At 43.3% G+C, this 19,167-nt stretch overlaps 1 long non-coding RNA gene across 4 annotated transcripts in view; it reads left to right on the plus strand.

Annotated features, from left to right (window-relative positions):
- Positions 1 to 19,167, plus strand: part of LOC112660795 (uncharacterized) — a 39,936-nt gene that overhangs the window by 8,282 nt on the left and 12,487 nt on the right. For 2 of the 4 annotated variants that reach the window (XR_003137218.3, XR_003137219.3), the window contains exon 3: positions 8,710 to 8,810. This is a non-coding gene — a long non-coding RNA (uncharacterized LOC112660795). Of the gene's footprint in view, positions 1 to 8,709; positions 8,811 to 11,534; positions 11,823 to 11,912; positions 12,084 to 19,167 lie in introns of all 4 variants that reach the window. The other 2 variants (XR_007410090.1, XR_007410089.1) reach the window with 2 other exon arrangements.

The following is a 19,167-nucleotide window of genomic DNA, read 5'->3' on the forward strand; positions in this document are numbered from 1 at the left end:
TACCAGAATCTTCTGATAATGAAAGAATTAAATAATGAGATTCATCATGACAATTTTTAAAGCAGCCTTTCCTCGTCATTACCTATTACAATCTGAAGGAGCAGAGGAGAGACTTCCTCTAGATTGTTTTGATTAGGATTACTGTGTCTGATTGGACTAATATCTAGACTTCACCAGTGAGGCTGTGGAGTGCTTCTATGGATGTGTTCGAGAAAGATATATTTCTTTCCACCACCATAGGCTCTATCCCTCTATCCACTCTTTTTTGTTCAGCTCCTGGGTGCATTGTGCAAGTCACCAGGCTTAACAGGTGTTTGCTTATTGGTGATTTATCATACTCTTTTCTGATGCCATCACTGACAGAGCTTGGTTTCCCCTTTTGTCCCCATGTACAAAGGACTTAAATGCTTGCAATTGAAAAACTGTCAAATCTATTTGCATAAATCCTTTTTTTTTTCTGTCTTTCAAACTACAAGACTTAGATTTTCTCTCATGATGTTTGCTTTGTTTTAATGAACTTGACCACACATTGGATAGGATGTTTCCTGCTTGCTTCTGAGTGCAATCCTGTATGCAGTCTTCAGGGCCTGCATACAGGAGCAGCTGTATAATTTGTAGGGTCCAGTGGAAACTAGAACTGCAGGAGTCCTTCCCTGTTTGATATGAGGAATTTCAAGCTGGTGACAGCAGAACATTGGGCCACCAATGGGGACTCTGCAACTGTACAGATCACACTCCCATGAAGTCTGTCATTCCTACAGAGGAACTTTTTATGACTAACCCTAAGCGTGATCTATGACTTAGCCTGACTTTGTTCCTTTGCTATTTTTAGCTTGTAAATGGGGTAAGATCATCCTGTATCTCTCAGTGCTTTGAAAAGATTCCACCGACTACTGGCTTCTATTGGCACTACTGAAAAGTCTACTGTCAAAGTCTACCCCCACCCTTGGTTTCACCCTTTGGCACACTTTTTCCTTACAATGTGTCTGGTTTTTTTTTTTTTTTTGTATTTTATTTTATTTTTTATTTTTATTTTTTTAATTTATTTTTTATTGGTGTTCAATCTACCAACATACAGAATAACACCCAGTGCCCGTCACCCATTCACTCCCACCCCCCGCCCTCCTCCCCTTCCACCACCCCTAGTTCATTTCCCAGAGTTAGCAGTCTTTACGTTCTGTCTCCCTTTCTGATATTTCCCACACATTTCTTCTCCCTTCCCTTATATTCCCTTTCACTATTATTTATATTCCCCAAATGAATGAGAACATATAACGTTTGTCCTTCTCCGACTGACTTACTTCACTCAGCATAATACCCTCCAGTTCCATCCACGTTGAAGCAAATGGTGGGTATTTGTCATTTCTAATAGCTGAGTAATATTCCATTGTATACATAAACCTCATCTTCTTTATCCATTCATCTTTCGTTGGACACCGAGGCTCCTTCCACAGTTTGGCTATCGTGGCCATTGCTGCTATAAACATCGGGGTGCAGGTGTCCTGGCGTTTCATTGCATTTGTATCTTTGGGGTAAATCCCCAAAAGTGCAATTGCTGGGTCGTAGGGCAGGTATATTTTTAACTGTTTGAGGAACCTCCACACAGTTTTCCAGAGTGGCTGCACCAGTTCACATTCCCACCAACAGTGTAAGAGGGTTCCCTTTTCTCCGCATCCTCTCCAACATTTGTTGTTTCCTGCCTTGTTAATTTTCCCCATTCTCACTGGTGTGAGGTGGTATCTCATTGTAGTTTTGATTTGTATTTCCCTGATGGCAAGTGATGCAGAACATTTTCTCATATGCATTATGGCCATGTCTATGTCTTCCTCTGTGAGATTTCTGTTCATGTCTTTTGCCCATTTCATGATTGGATTGTTTGTTTCTTTGGTGTTGAGTTTAATAAGTTCTTTATAGATCTTGGAAACTAGCCCTTTATCTGATATGTCATTTGCAAATATCTTCTCCCATTCTGTAGGTTGTCTTTGAGTTTTGTTGACTGTATCCTTTGCTGTGTAAAAGCTTCTTATCTTGATGAAGTCCCAATAGTTCATTTTTGCTTTTGTTTCTTTTGTCTTTGTGGATGTATCTTGCAAGAAGTTACTATGGCCGAGTTCAAAAAGGGTGTTGCCTGTGTTCTTCTCTAGGATTTTGATGGAATCTTGTCTCACATTTAGATCTTTCATCCATTTTGAGTTTATCTTTGTGTATGGTGAAAGAGAGTGGTCTAGTTTCATTCTTCTGCATGTGGATGTCCAATTTTCCCAGCACCATTTATTGAAGAGACTGTCTTTCTTCCAATGGATAGTCTTTCCTCCTTTATCGAATATTAGTTGCCCATAAAGTTCAGGGTCCACTTCTGGATTCTCTATTCTGTTCCACTGATCTATGTGTCTGTTTTGTGCCAGTACCACACTGTCTTGATGACCACAGCTTTGTAGTACAACCTGAAATCTGGCATTGTGATGCCCCCAGATATGGTTTTCTTTTTTAAAATTCCCCTGGCTATTCGGGGTCTTTTCTGATTCCACACAAATCTTAAAATAATTTGTTCTAACTCTCTGAAGAAAGTCCATGGTATTTTGATAGGGATTGCATTAAACGTGTATATTGCCCTGGGTAACATTGACATTTTCACAATATTAATTCTGCCAATCCATGAGCATGGAATATTTTTCCATCTCTTTGTGTCTTCCTCAATTTCTTTCAGAAGTGTTCTATAGTTTTGAGGGTATAGATCCTTTACATCTTTGGTTAGGTTTATTCCTAGGTATCTTATGCTTTTGGGTGCAATTGTAAATGGGATTGACTCCTTAATTTCTCTTTCTTCAGTCTCATTGTTAGTGTATAGAAATGCCACTGACTTCTGGGCATTGATTTTGTATCCTGCCACGCTACCGAATTGCTCTATGAGTTCTAGCAATAATGTGTCTGGTTTTGTGTATCTTATTTCAAGTCAATTTTGCTTCCTCGGTCTGATTTTCATCCTAGAGAGTTTTCAGCCCCTATCTTTAAAATATTGCCTCTTGTTCCAGTCTTTCCAGAGCTCCTGTGTGATGCACATTAGAGCTTCTTGTTTATCTTCCGTGTCTTTAACTTCTCTTTCACTTTGAAAATCACTTTGTCTTTTTGTGCTGTCCTCCAGGTGATCTCCTTCCAAACCATTTTCTGGGTCACAGGTCTCTCTTTAGCTGTCTAATCTTATTGTAAAACCCACTCATTAGATTTCTGTTTTTAATGATATACATTTCATTTCTAGAACTTATATTTGGTCCTTTTTCAAATAGGCCTTGTCTTTTTTTTTTTTTAGCAGAGTCTGATTATTTGCTCATAATTTTGATTCTCCCTTTCACATTTTTAAATTATCTTAACCAAAATTTTTAGCCCCTTCTGATAGTTTAATTATCCAATGTTTTTGATATGACCCATGCCGTCTACTGTGTCTGTTGACTCTGATTCTTTGTGCTCATGTCCCTTGAAGCATTTTGTAGTTTTTGATTGTGAGCTTCTATTTCCAAGAACATTCATGATGGGAATCTTGAGTGGCCAGGGTTAAGGATCTGTCACCACAGAGAAACTTCTCATTTGCTGCATCAAGTGCCCCTGTGGTATTACTAGATTGGGACTGTTTTCATGTTAATTAATTGGCTGAGAGTTCTCAGACCATACAGGTGTGTCAGTTTAAACCCCAGGGCTGTGTGCAGTGTGGCCTGAGGTTATGAAACTCAAGGTGACTTTTTTTTTCCCTGCCAGAGCTCCCACTGCACCAGCAGCCAAAGTGTCAGCACCTGCTCTGGTGCTCAGCCTGCTAGTTGCCCTCAGGGATTTCCTTTACTGATCTCAGCTGTGCTTTTAAACCATGTTTGTTATTTTTGTACAGCATATCTAGGTATTTTGTGGCCGGAGGTTTTTCAGATTCTCCTCCATGATAATGCCACAAATGGTAGTTTCTGTCATTCTGAATGTCATTCTGAATTTCTGAGCCCAGAAAAAGCTTTCTCACTATGATTACATATTTTGAGATCTCCCTAGTTGTTAGAGATGGATAGTGGTAAGGGTTGCACAATAGGGTGAATGTACCTAATGTCACCAAAAAAAATGGCTAAGTTGGCCAGGAACCCTGGCCAAACTCATGGCAATTCTGCTGCACTAACCAGAAGATTCCCTTATTTTCATATGCAGCTTTTAATTTAGATGAGGTTTTGGTTTTGTTCTGCAGAGAAAACAGCTAATGTACGCTTTGCTAAAAATGACTAGAGTGCACAAATGGTTGGATTTATTTAGTACCAAAATGTGACATGTTTCAAAAAAAAAAGAATCTTAGGAATTTGAGGACACTGGGAGGGTTGCTCAGCATTGAAAAGCGAACCGAGGAAAAAGGTATTTTGGTTTCCCTGTGCCATGCATGCTCTCTGGTTTTGAATAATGCAAACATCTCTTTCTGTTGTTCCTTCCTGTTGAGTTTCCCGCGCCTTAGAGATCTACTTTACCAGAAAATGAGAAACTCTTTGCCCAGGGAAGCACCAGAGCCATGAAGTCAGATTACTGTAAAGGTTTCATGGCTGAGTCAGCGGGAGGGCAGCTGGTGATCACTTCCTGTCTTACCCAGAGGAAGGAGCTGCCCCGGAAAGGGACATTGACACCAGACAAACTTTAGATGGTTCCTTTACCTCTCTAGGGGCGAATAAGGCTCTCTGCATGGAAGGTTCTGCTATCTGGATGGGGACAATCTAGCCCCCTGGACCAGGAAGGAAAGTCATTCATTTATTCATTCATTCATCAGTCCTCCCTCTTCTTAGAGTGGAGTGAGGAGGGCTTTGTGGGAAATGTAGGCAGGAAACTTTCAATATGACTACAGATGTGTACTTAACGTTGCTGTTTTTTTTTTTTTTTTGGTTTGGAAATCTTAATTACTCTGAATGAAAAATACTCAGTAATGTCCACAGTTTTTGTTGTGGTTACTATTCTGCGAACATGCTTTTAGGAAAAACACAGTGCAGGGGCCTGGCCTTTGCTGATGAGGCAATTCTGGGTCCCTGTGTTCACTCTTTGTTTTTTTTCTTTCAAATAACACTCATCCGGCATTATGTATTAGGGCTTTGAACGGGTGCTGTGGGGCTCAAATGATAAATGATAAATAGTCCCTGTCTTTAAGAATCTCTGTTTAATGCCTTGTAGAAAGGCCAGCACATATACAGAAGGAAAATGCTAAATGGAATGCAATTAATCTTCAAATGATCTAATTAAAGAATCAGAATGAGTAGTCCTACCACTTTTTTTTTTATTGTGATAAAACATACATAATAGAAATTTACCTTCTTACCCATTTTTTAGTGGCTTTGAGTACATTTGCACTGTTGTGCCGCCCTCATTCCCATCCATCTCCAGGACTTTTTCATCTTCCCAAACTGAAACTCTGCTTTATTCAACACTAAATCCCCACGCCCCTCTCTCCCTCAGCCCCTGGTAGCCACTGGTCTACTCTCTGTCTCTATGAATTTAATGCCTCTAGGGACCTCATATAAGTGGAATCCTACAGCATTTGTCGTTTTGTGTCTGGTTTATCCATTACCTTTTTAATCGAAGGAAATACGACTTACTGAAGAGAAAATGTCCACCCTGTCATTGACTGACTCATCACTTGGCTTGGCCCAGAGTAAGACGGTTAACTTTCCATTATGGGCTCAGCTCTACAATAACACGACCATTTTAGTATCTTTTCTTGAAGACTCCATCACAATGTTGTGATATTAGTTAATTCAAGTTGATTGACATGATTATAGCCTTAAGAGGTTGCCACTGCCTGAAAACATGTCCTAGCCTCCCTTCTCAGGGGGTGGTGGGGTGAAGTTAGCAGCTTGCAGGTGGATAGCGTGTGGTGGCTCTGTGGAAAGACCTGCTGGCTTCCACAGGTTGCATGTCTCACAATGCTTCACATGTGAGCACATAGCAAGCCCTGTAAGTCTCTCAGCTCAGATGCCTGCCAGAAGCCCAGGCCCTGGGGACTCCTCTCCAGACATGTGCTCTGAACCGGACTGTCTAAAATCTTTCCTCTGGAAACAATCAGGCACTCGTCAAAGGGTCAATATCTCACCGACTGCTTCTGAGCACATGTTACATTTGAGATCTGCCCTATGTTGGGAGCTGAAACATTTTGGCTTGTCTCACTGGAGTTAGGGAAAGGCCTGAAGTCATGAGGATGGCTGGTTCAGGTTTCCCACTGTGTTTCTGGGGCACCTGGATAGTCAGCAGCCTGAATTTTATACCTTACAGCAAGTCTGGTCTATTGAGTAGGAGTCAACATGGCAGCTTCATGCCATGAACAAGGGGCTCAGTTTCTTGGGGTTCACTTCTTTATTCCACCAGGATATAAGCTCTACAAGGGCTGATCTGATCAGTCCTGGATCCTCAGCGCCTACAAAAGAGCCTGGAACAAAATGTGAATATCTCCTACAAACTGGAGGAGATATCCGTTGTCAGGATATTTAGTCAATCAACATACTGAAAATTATGTTGCTAGAAACCAGAAAATAATACCACTATTAAATGCATCCATGCAAGCTACTTAATCAAGAAATATCCCCAACTACCTAGTTCTTTAAGAAACTAGAATGGGGGAAGCCTGGGTGGCTCAGTTGGATAAGCATCTGCCTTTGGCTTGCATGATTCCAGGGTCCTGGGATGGAGCCCCATGTCAGATTCCCTGCTCAGCAGGGAGTCTGCTTCTCCCTCACCCTCTGTAGCTCCCCCCCTACTTCTGTGGTCTCACTCTTTCTCACTTAAATAAATAAGTAAAATCTTTTAAAAATATTAAAAAAAATTTTTAAAAACTAGAAAGGTGGGCAGCCTGAGTAGCTCAGCTGTTTAGCGCTGCCTTCAGCCCAAGGCGTGATTCTGGAGACCCGGGATCCAGTTCCATGTTGGGCTCCCTGCATGGAGCCTGCTTCTCCCTCTGCCTGTGTCTCTGTCTCTCTCTCTCTCTCTATGTCTCTGTGTCTCTCATGAATAAATAAAAAAAATCTTAAAAAAAAACTAGAAAGGAAAAATAAATGTTTTTCTTCTTTTAAAAAAATTAGTTGTTTTCTCCTAAAATAACATCACTTTGTTCTTAACAAATGTTGTGGAGTCTTCTGGATGTATCAGTGAAACACTTAGCATTGAAAGAGGAAATTAACTACGTGAATTTTCAGGATATTTGTTATCTATTGGTTCTCTAATATGGTTAAATGCTAATATTGTCTCTGAGAATGTGATGCTGCGCTTGTGAAGCAATTGTTATAACAGGGCCTCTGTGTAACATTTTCTTGCGTAGGATTTTATTAAAAAAAACACACACACGCACAACAACAATAACAAAACCCCTAATAAGCTGAGGTCTTGGAAAACATTAGAAAATAGACTCTCTACAGGCTTACCACATAAGCATGCTGTTTCATTCCCCAACGGACTCTGATTGGTTTTGAGTGGGCAGTTCTTCCTTTGTCTCTGGGGCTTGGGCCTCACTTCTGTTTTCTGACCACCAGCCAGCCATGCTGTCTTCATGGAAGTCATGCAGTGGAAGGTGACGTGATTCTCCATGACTCCTCTGGGGCCTTGCACAGATGTGAAGTCCATCACCAGCGCACTGCTCTCAGAGAGGGTGCAGGGAAGCCGTGCGGTCCGCCAGAGCAGGGGCTTATGAACAGAGCAGGGGTTGATACTTCCTGTCTGGATGCCCACAAATGTCATCAAGGAATCCTCGCAGTTCTTTCTTCTTTCCTTTTATTTGTATGGTTATCAGTGCACGTTGCTTTTGTACTTGCAGGGATCATGTCTGGACAAATAAGCCAAAGACTAAGCCTATAATTGAAGCAGCATTCCATGTTCCTCAAAGATGTTGGCTTTCCAGCTCCCCACAGCTCAGTACAAGGCCCCGCCCTGGACAACAGATCTTTCTGGGCCACCCGTCATGCTGGGGATAAGACATCTTCAAAAATGTAGAATATTTTTGGAGCTCTGATCCTGACCGCCACATCCCCAGTCGCTTTTGGACTAGACAGCCACCTCCTCAGATTCTTGGGGCCTCATCACACCCCTTCACCTGTGACTAGACAAGGACTAAGGGATCGGGGCAGTGTGGGAAGGGGTTGTCAAGAAGGCTGTCACTGACCAGGCCCCACAGCCTCCTGGAGGCAGACTGGCTGGAAGCGCAGTGCTTTCTGTGTCAGCCGATGCAGAGCAGGTGCTGAGGCAGGTGATGGGAAGGGAACCTGGGATCAGAGCCTTCCCTGGAGTAATGATTCCTGATGACACTGCTGATGTACTGCTGGCTGTGGCAGCCTGTCTGGGAGGTCATCCCCACCCTCAGGTCATCCTTCGTGTAGAGAAAGATCACTGGGAGGTAGTTGCATGGTTGGGGTGCTACCTGCACTGACCACTTTTGTTTGTCCACTTGGCTTGGGTCCCTGGACCCCACTTTGAGCAGGTGACTGGCTGACATCACAGAACACTGAGTACATAGGATGGTTTGGGAGTACTTCAGCATGGTGGCAAGGGAGGGTACTTCGAAAGCGAATGGCCTTGGTGCCCTGGCCCTCCCCTCTATTCTTTGAAATCTAACGGCATTCTAGCACTTCCTTTTGCTTGTTGCATTACTTAGGGGAACGGTAGCAGCAGTAGCAAATAAAGCCTCCAGCACCAGAGCCTTAACACTGATGGTTACGTCCTGTTCAGGTTCATGGGTGACCGTCCTCAGGTGATGATGCAGGAACCCAGGCTCCTTCCAGCTTGTGGCTCTGCGGTCTCCTAGGCCCTTGAAGATCTCTGCACTGAAGGTGAGAGAAAGTTAAGCTTACATTAGCCTGAAGTGACACATTCCATTGACTGGAGAACAGGGAGATGTAATCCCAGTGAGAATTCTGTGCTATGGCCGGGACGGTGCCAGTGTTGATGGACAGTTAGTTTCCCTGTCACAGTAGTGGGATAAACTTCCAAAGCTTCAATTTCCTCATCTGTAAACAGAAATTGAACCTACATCTGAGAGTCACCATGAGGACAAGTGCTAACATACGTGATGTGGCTAAGCTGGAGCCTGACGTGGACAGGGCCCTCCACCTGGGGCTGCAATTACAGCCAGTGGGAGAGGGCCTGTCTCATCTGCTGGAGCCAGGGTGGTTCAGGCTCACGTGTGCCCCAACTACTGCAAGGGCTCCCTGTCTATCCTGTGCTTCTGTGCAAAGAGGTTTCATACATAAGACGGTTATGCAATATGCATTCTGTATCATGATTATTATGTAAATGTGAGTCTATGTCATAATGATTATTAGGTAATATGTATTAGGTATTGTGATCATTTTGTAAGTGCCAGTGAATGGCTTACTCTAACATATGTCCCATGGACTAATATTCCTGGGGCATTGGCATAAGCTTTGGAATATTTTCCCATTGTTTGCTACCTCTCAAAAGACTTTTGTTTATCAAAGCAATATAGATCACTGCAAAAATTGCCAACACACAGACAGCTAGAAAGTGGAGCTTAAAAGTCTCCTTCCCACACTTAGTGCCTCTTCTCCTACCATTGTTGGGTAAGCAACCATCGTTAACACTTTCGGCAAATCCTTCCAGAAATACTCTGTGTTTATATGCAAGTATATTTAAATCCTCTCTTTTTACACAAAAGCAAATCATGCTAAAATGTTATTCCGCAACTCCTTTTTCTGCTTCCTTGTCTGCTCTACTCGCTGCTTTTAACAGCCACACAGTATTCCATCATGGCCTGAGCCCCAGTTTATTTTATTTAACCAGAGGCAAGAGCTTTATTTGTCAGTAAAAAGGCATCAAACTCTCCTTTTGTCCATGTGAGTTGATGGCTAACTCCCCAAGCTGACCTCCCCAGCAAATTGCAGGTGCCCCCTGAAATCACAATCCCATATGGGTGCCTCTGGGATTCACGTGCCTCCTACCAGGGCATCCCTCAACATCCCAGGACTTGAACAAGTGTAGTTTAAAAGCTCCTGCTTATTCTCTCAGGGATGAAGTCACAGGGGTGGGGGGAGGAGTGTGGGATGGGGGGCGGGGTGAAATAAACTGTCAGAAGTCTGCAGGAACTCCTTCCCTGTGCCTGTAACCTCAAGCTGGCTCAAAATAGCAAAGCAATCTTTATTGTCTCCTCCAGGGCACTGGGCACACTTGGTTCAACCTTCAGAGATCTGGGCCCAGAGAAAGGTAGATCAGAAAAGGAATCCTCTTCTGCTGCTCCATTCATTTGGATTAAGACTTTTTAATGTAGTGAGGAAACCAGGAGGTTCTTGCAACCGTGCTCAAGTCCCAGATGGGCGATAGTGGTTCTGCGTTCAATGATTATGCACCATGTCACTCATCCACATCACAGGAACCCATCTGACTTCGGCCCTAGGATATTGTTTTCACACATCCATGTGCCACCTTCTGATTTCCTTTTTCCCATCTTTGCATACAGCCTTTACTAATTTATTTAACATTTATATACCGAACAATTTCACTTCTAAACCTACAAACCATTTTAGGTCTGTCTTAATCCTGAGCAATGTCTCAGAGTTGGGTTGGGTATGTGTTCAGTTATATTTTTTTGAATAAACACATCATGATAAATCAACTCTTTAAAAAATCGCTCTTCATACCTCAGTGCCACACCAAGCTTTGGCAATTGCTGCCCAAGGAACTCCCACATCTCTTTAAAGGAGATGTATCTCTTTGAACAATTTAAGAGGAGACCATTCCGAGATCTTTGAATCACGTAGGATTTGCACAATAAGAAGACAATGTCCATTTATTCTCCTGCATCAGCACAGCATGGTATTTTTGGCCACAGTGATCCTCATGGAATATTTTTTGCTTTTTCTGGAAAGCGAATAAATGACTCCCTTCCCAATTACCACTGAGGATAAGTAGTAAAGAGTGAGGGAGCGCCCAGGGACTCCAGCTCTAGCAGATGTAGACATCTTTTTATTGCTTTGCATGCACTGGGCCAGGCTCACATTAGTTCTATTTTTAGATTTTCGGATTGACTTGGTGAATCTGGCCTCCTTTTCAACAGATCATATTAATGAACTGCAGATGGTCCATAATTGATTCCTCTCGATCACGATTTATTTTGCATGCAGGCAAATGTCCTTAATGTCTCCTCGGGGAATAGTCACCTAGTTTCTAAAGCCCCTGCTCTGTCTGGGAACAGGTTTTCTCTTTGGTTTCAACATCAGAGGAGAGACTATTCTAGATGGATTCAGTGAAGCGCTTGGATGTATGCTTGGCATCCCTGGGAATTTGTAGGGAGTTTGGAATCCTGGCAGTTAGTTTTGCATTCAGTTACATGAGATGCTGATCCCTATCAGCTTGGTGGATGAGGCAGGGGCTGCGTTACTGGATGACATTCAGGAACATTTCCCCTACCTACTAACATACTTGTGAGCTCCAGTATTCTAGCAGTCTGCCCAAATCATTCCTCTCCTCCCCTGGCCACACCTTGAAGTATCAATGTAGGTCTAGGTCTCCAAAGGCATTTTTTATTTTGGGTTCAACAGACTTTTCCTTAAGAGGCTCTCATTTTCCCCTTTGGCTCCATGTGAGATCTCACTTGGGGTGACCAAGCACCGGCAGGGCGTCTGGGTGTTCGCATGAGTTTGCGCACATGACAGCGCAAGATGCTGTCCAACCCCACTGAGAGGAGCCACAGATGGTGCTGACAGGACTGCTGCTGGCTCAGGCTGGGCGTTTACTCAACTGAAACAGAGAACCAAGAGGAGTGATGGAAAGAGAAGACAAAGTTTCATCCATGTTCATGCTCCAAACAAACATCTATCGATTTCCTGGTGAGTCACTAACTCAAGTTGGGTAACTAAATCTCACTAATCAGACAGCTGGATTTATCCCTGTAATATCCCGCTTGGCGCTTTACCCAGGATGCCCATTTTTCATCTGGAGGAAGGGTCTCACTGTCACCCAGGAGGCATGTGGTCACATCCATTCTGCATCGGATGCTTTGTACCAAGAGACAATTTACATGTTCATCTGGATAAACACATAATTTGAAAGCTGAAGCTTCTGTATAAACATCATAACTTCATTTTCAGGTCAGACAACTTTTGCTCTATTATTATCTGCCCTTTGGATTATTTGAGCTCCTATTCACCATAGAAATCACAGAGAGTTACCTTTCTTATATTAAGCTATAACTGACATCTTACCTTATTTTAGTTTCAGGTGTACAGCATAATGATTCAATATTTGTATGTATTGTGAAATGATCACCACAAAAAAACCTCATTCACATCTGTCACCACCCATAATTACAGAATTTTTTTTCTTGTGATGAGAACATTTAAGATTTACTCTCTTAACAACTTCCAAATATGAAGTACAGTGTAGTACTGTAGGCTGTACATGACACCCCATGGACTTATAATAATTTTAACTTTTGGAATTGAGAACTCATGTTGTCCAAATATGTTCTGGGACAGCCTTCAAAAGGACCAAACCTCAGCTGTCCTACAGTTGACTTGATCTTTTAGAACATCTCCAAGCTGATGGGTTGGACAAAGCACATCAGTAATGAATCTTGTTGGCTTTGAGATGGACAGCAGCTCATACTTGTCTTTCCAGATGTTGCTCTGGTCTGTGGACAGTTCAGTCTGCTCTCTTTGGGAGGATGCACATGGTGTGAGTGGAAGGCTCTGCCATTCTCCCCAGTTCTTCCTTGTGGCTTCCAAGCCTACTTCTGATGGCCTTGATTATGACAGAGTCTATTATCTAAGGAAATGCAGGGTTCTAGCAAAAAGTGAATAGTTACTTTCATTCGTCCTGAATTGAATTATCAAGGTGCCTGACAGTTGTGTGTTACAAGACTTTTGGACAGGTGGCCATCAGAAAGCATTGTTTGCTTAGCTTAATTCTCTTTAGGCACCAACATCTCTGAAATCCAGCAACAAGACTCTGGGAAGTCACTTGACTCCCATTGTCACCTCTAATGGGCAACATTTAATGGACTAACATTTTGTGGTTTGGTATAGTTAGGAAATTTCCGATCTCTGCTGATAAAGGAGTTTATTATTTTTCTAGCACATAATTCTGAGGGATTACTGGCTTGAGAATTTTAATTGACCTCAGTAGATCCCAGTTAGGAGGAAGACGGGGTGATTGTGGAGTGGAGTTTGATCACAGATTTATAAATACTGAATGATAGGCTCAATGCCTATCATTTATCCTTCAATGATTTTTTTTAAAAGACTCTATTTATTTATTTGAGAGAGAGTGCGTGAATGCACAAGCAGGGGGAGGGGCAGAGGGAGAGAGAGAAGCAAACTCCTTGCTGAGCAGGGAGCCTGATGTGGGGCTCGATCCCAGGACTCTGAAATCATGACCTGAGCTGAAGACAGATGCTTTTTTTTTTTTTTTTTTTGAAGACAGATGCTCAACCGACTGAGCCACTTCTATCCTTCAAAGCTTTTTTAAAGTTCACAATTGGCTAGCATTTATTTGAAATAAATCCCTCATCCTTCTTTCTGAAAAAGCCTGTCTTGGGCACCTGTGCTTCCTTCAATTTGCTCTTGGAATTAAATGGGGAGAAGACTTAACTGGAGAAGACTAAGTGGAGCTTTTCATGCACATTACCTTTTGACTAAAGAATGTCTCATACTGACCCAGGGCCTCCGCACCCCCAGAGAAATTTGCTGTTTTGGCAGGTCATTCGTCTTTGTCATTCAGAGGATAAAGATGCTGAAGAAGAAAGGAGCAAAATGCCTGATGCCTCAGGATTTGTGGACTCTTCCATGTGAAGCCTGGAAGGGGCTTTGCAGATTAGGATCAGCATTTAGAGTGACCTCACCACGTATGTATGTGGAATTAGGACGAAGGTGTGTAGGATGCTGAATTAACTGGACCAAGGTTAAAAATCCCAGCGTGGCCTCTTACAAACTGCTTGACTCTGGGAAAATTCCTTATACCTTCCAATCCTTAGGTCCTTCATCTGAAAAATGGGATGCTACCACGCCTGTCTCATGGAGCTGCTGTTAGCTAAAATGAAACAAAGGAGGAAAAAGCCCTTTGCACAGTCTGGAGCATTACCAGAGTCCTGGAATATTTCCAGCAAATGTTGGTTCATGTCCTCTTCACATGCAAAGGGAAAGCGACTTGTCACAAAAGCCGGGTCCCCTTGAGCAGGCCTACAGGGCAAGCTTTGTTTGGGTTGAGGCTGCCAGGACTCAAACGGCACCCTGACTCTGAAAATGATTATTCAGAGTGCTGCATTTTTGCCTCTGTGAAGCCAATATCCTGACTATGTTGGTGTTAGGAGCCTAACCTGTGATTTCGCTTTCTTGTGGTTGGGAGATGGACTGGACGGTCCCTGACAGACCCATGGGGAGCTGTCCAAACAAAGTTGAGAGAGTGGACTGTGATCCATGGGCAGTATCTCTGTGCTCCTGTGCCAACAGCAGTAATGATCGATCAGTCAATCAGCAAACCAAAAAATAAAATCATGGATGTTTTCTACATGCCGGACACTGTGGTAAGTGATTTCCATTCTGATTCCACAGCAGGACCTCTGCAGAAATACCAGGACTCACACATTCATTCCTACAGCAGCCCTAGGAGTTCTGTGCTGTTTTCATCCCTGCCTCACAGATGAGGAAACAGTCATAGAGAAAGCACTTAATGGTTTACAAAGCATTTGAATATAGCATATACTTTTTTGAGTACCAAGCCGTACATAACAGTAGTCAGAAATATGGACAATATAGAATTAAAGAAGAAAACTCAGTCACTCTTCATCCTATTACTCGGGGAAGTTGCTACACAGATGTTTTTTGGATGGTTAACAGGGATGGAGGTAAGGGTGATGAGGATACATTTTGTAGACACAGAAACGAGGGCTTAAAGACAGTGGCCCATAGTCTGTAGCAGAGCCAGGCCTCACTCACATTTTCCTGCATTTCTCTACCTCTTTAATTAGCCAGAGATTTTTTGGAGGTCTAAATCTCTGTTGGATTTGCCAGTTCCCCTTCTGCCTTGGAGAAGGCCCCAAAGGATTCTTTGCAGGTGACTGGAACCGAGGTGGGTTGATCTGTGAGGGTACTTCTGTCACTCTCAGGTTTCTAACCTGTGAGCTTCAGGTCCCTGGAGGAAGGGGTCCGCCAGAGTCATTGCAGGGACTTGAGGTACCTGTGCTGGCCAAACCTGCAGAGGCTAACTATTGCCTCCCACTCGTGTGAGCTATTATTTGTCAAATTATATGTAGATGATTATGGTTAATAAAATATATATTTGCTTGTAAGCATACCTGAATTATTTTTAAAAAATATTTGATTTACTTATTTGAGAGAGAGAGAGAGAGAGAGAGAGAGAGAGAAAAGCATGAGCAGGGGGAGGGGCAGGGGAAGAGGAAGAAGCAGATTTCTCACTGAGCAGGGAGCCTGACATGGGGCTCAGTCCCAGGACTCTGGGATCATGACCTGAGCCTAAGGCAGATGTTTAACCCACTGAGCCACCCGGCTGTCCTGGGATACCTGAATTCTTTATGAGCTTTTGTCATTATGTATTTTCTTAATCAAGAAATATTAGGGGCACCTGGGTGGCTCCGTGGTTGAGTGTTCAGCTTTTGGTTCAGGTCGTGATCCCTGGCACGTGATTTGGGCTCCTGGCAGGGAAACTGCTTCTCCCTCTGCCTATGTCTCTGTGTCTCTCTCTGTGTCTCTCATGAATAAATGGATAAAAATCTTAAAAAAAAATTAAACACACAACCATTATCATGTGAGAGTCTGCCATATTTTGGGGGTTTACAAAGCCATGTACAAAGGGGTTCCCATATAGAGATATAGTAGCTGTTAATACAGAGGAGAACCAAGGTCAATATGGTGACAAACCATTGAAACCCCAGGCCCAGCAAGGCAGACGTCTGCATCCTGCATGGGGGAGCCCAGCAAGAGGACAGCAGGAATTAGGAGAGACTTCTATGTAATGAGGTCTGGGAAAAGCTCACTCATTTGTGGGGTTTGTGGCATCATGTTTATGAAACACCCACTTGATTTGGTGATTTTTTTTTATTTTAAAGATTTTATTTATTTATTCATGAGAGACACCGAGAGAGAGAGAGAGAGAGAGAGAGACAGAGAGAGAGAGACAGGCAGAGGGAGAAGCAGGCTCCATGCAAGGATCCCGACGTGGGACTTGATCCTGGGTCTCCAGGATCAGGCCCTGGGCCAAAGGCAGGCGCTAAGCCACTAAGCCACCGGGGCTGCCCGATTTGGTGATTTTTAAAATGAGCTTTTAGGTGCACCTGGGTGGCTCAGTTGGTTAAGTATCTGCCTTTGGCTCAGGTCATGATCTCAGGGATCATGGCCTGGGATCGAGGCCCATGTCAGGCTCCCTGCTTAGTGAAGAGTCTGCTTCTCCCTCTCCCTCTGCCCCGTCCCACTTTATTGGTCTCAAACAAATTTTTAAAAATCTTTTAAAAAGATTTTTTAAAAAATGAGATTTTATCTAAACTCATTTTCATGCCATGTGAACCCAGTCTGTTGGGACAGCTAATCCAATAGAAATGGAGATGCTGACTTACTTTGTGCCTCTGACCTTTCAGAGGGAAAAAATGGTATTATCTACTGTGATGGTGGGAAGCAGCCCCCCATGTCCTTTCTCAGGGCAAGGAAAGATGCCACCAAGTTGCTTGTCCCACACTGCTACATGTCTCCTGGTGGGGTGGAGCCTCTCAGCACCCTCTGGCCTGTCACCTGGGGCCCTTCCCTTCTGTCATATAGTTGCAGGTTCCATGCCTATTTCCTCTGCCAGATTTTAGGCTTTGTACATGCAGGCTGTGTCTGCTGAGCCTTCTTTCCTGGGTCCAGCACAAGATATATTCAAAAATATTTGTTGAGTGAATAAATCAGTGAATGGATGAGTATATGAATAGTTAAGTATGACTTTGACTTGACAAGTTAGAGATTGAAAAAGTTTTAAGGAGATTTTAAAGTCTGGATCACTATTTATTAAATGTGCCTATTCAGTTTTTTTTTCCTTTTTACTGCCCATATGGATTTATAGAAGCTCAGAGTGTTAAATGAAAAATCCTATTTCCACCCCCGCCTTGATTATAGAAACAACACATGCTCATTGTAAAAAAATTTAATTAACGAGGTGAAGAAAAGGCTGACTGTCCTTATCACCACACCTCCATGTCTCTGTGAGCACACCTACCTCTCCAGAGCACCCTGGGTGTACTCGGCAAGGTTTCCTCAGAGCCCCCAGACCCTTTCTCTGCCATGCTCTGTGCCCAGGAGACTGACCTATCATGGCAGATAGCAGGCTTCTATGCACACCCTACTCCCCTTCCTGTTATGGTGGGGAAGGCACTGGCCAGAACGAAGCCTGTGGCAGGAACAGAAGTCAGTACACTGCTCCTTCGCCATGACCTCCCAGAGGTCAACTGTCCTGCCTGACCTCTGGCCCCTCCTGCATGGCTCCAGTCCTAGCCAGGACCAGGACACACTATCTCCTCCTTGTTCTTCATGCTCATGGGGTCATGATGGCTTCCCACCATTGCTGGTCTCGGTATCACCATCCCTCTTGCTGGGGGATACCCCTGCTGTCCACAGCTCTTGAATTGGTCCCTTCACAAAAGCTCCTTTATAGGAACCATATGGGATGGAGTCTGCTTCTGGCCCGATTAAAACCATACATACCTGTATGTACATACATGGCGTGTTGTACCATACTTTCTAGCCGGTTACCAGCTTTTATTTTTATTTTTTATTTGTTTAATTAATTTTTTTTTGGAGTTCGATTTGCCAGCATATAGCGTAACAGCCAGTGCTCATCCCGTCAAGTGCCCCCCTCAGTGCCTGTCACCCAGTCACCCCGTCCCCCCGCCCACCTCCCCTTCTACTACCTTCCACTTCGTTTCCCAGAGTTAGGAGTCTCTCATGTTCTGTCTCCCTCTCTGATATTTCCCACTCATTTTCTCTCCTTTCCCCTTTATTCCCTTTCACTATTTTTTATATTCCCCGAATGAATGAGACCATATAATGTTTGTCCTTCTCCAATTGACTTACTCCACTCAGCATAATACCCTCCAGTTCCATTCACGTCGAAGCAAATGGTGAGTATTTGTCGTTTCTAATGGCTGAGGAATATTCCATTGTATACATAAACCACATCTTCTTTATCCATTCTTCTTTCGATGGACACCGAGGCTCCTTCCACAGTTTGGCTATTGTGGACATTGCTGCTAGAAACATCGGGGTGCAGGTGTCCCGGCGTTTCACTGCATCTGTATCTTTGGGGTAAATCCCCAACAGTGCAATTGCTGGGTTATAGGGCAGGTTTATTTTTAACTCTTTGAGGAACCTCCACACAGTTTTCCAGAGTGGCTGCACCAGTTCACATTCCCACCAACAGTGCAAGAGGGTTCCCCTTTCTCCACATCCTCCCAACACTTGTTGTTTCCTGTCTTGTTAATTTTCCCCATTCTCACTGGTGTGAGGTGGTATCTCATTGAGGTTTTGATTTGTATTTCCCTGATGGCAAGTGATGCAGAGCATTTTCTCATGTGCTTGTTGGCCATGGTGTATGTCTTCCTCTGTAAAATTTCTGTTCATGTGATCTGCCCATTTCATGATGGATTGTTTGTTTCTTTGCTGTTGAGTTTAATAGGTTCTTTATAGATCTTGGATACTAGCCCTTTATCTGATAGATAATTTGCAAATATCTTCTCCCATTCTGTAGGTTGTCTTTTAGTTTTGTTGACTGTATCCTTTGCTGTGCAAAAGCTTCTTATCTTGATGAAGTCCCAATAGTTCATTTTCGCTTTTGTTTCCCTTGCTTTCATAGATGTATCTTGCAAGAAGTTGCTGTGACCAAGTTCAAAAAGGGTGTTGTCTGTGTTCTCCTCTAGGATTTTGATGGAATCTTGTCTCACATTTAGATATTTCATCCATTTTGAGTTTATCTTTGTGTCTGGTGTAAGAGAATGGTCTAGTTTCATTCTTCTGCATGTGGATGTCCAATTTTCCCAGCACCATTTATTGAAGAGACTGTCTTTCTTTCCAGTGGATAGTCTTTCCTGCTTTGTCGAATATTAGTTGACCATAGAGTTGAGGGCCCATTTCTGGGTTCTCTATTCTGTTCCATTGATCTATGTGTCTGTTTTTGTGCCTGTACCACACTGTC

Source organism: Canis lupus, chromosome 4, assembly GCF_003254725.2.
Source record: "Canis lupus dingo isolate Sandy chromosome 4, ASM325472v2, whole genome shotgun sequence".
NCBI lineage: Eukaryota > Metazoa > Chordata > Mammalia > Carnivora > Canidae > Canis > Canis lupus.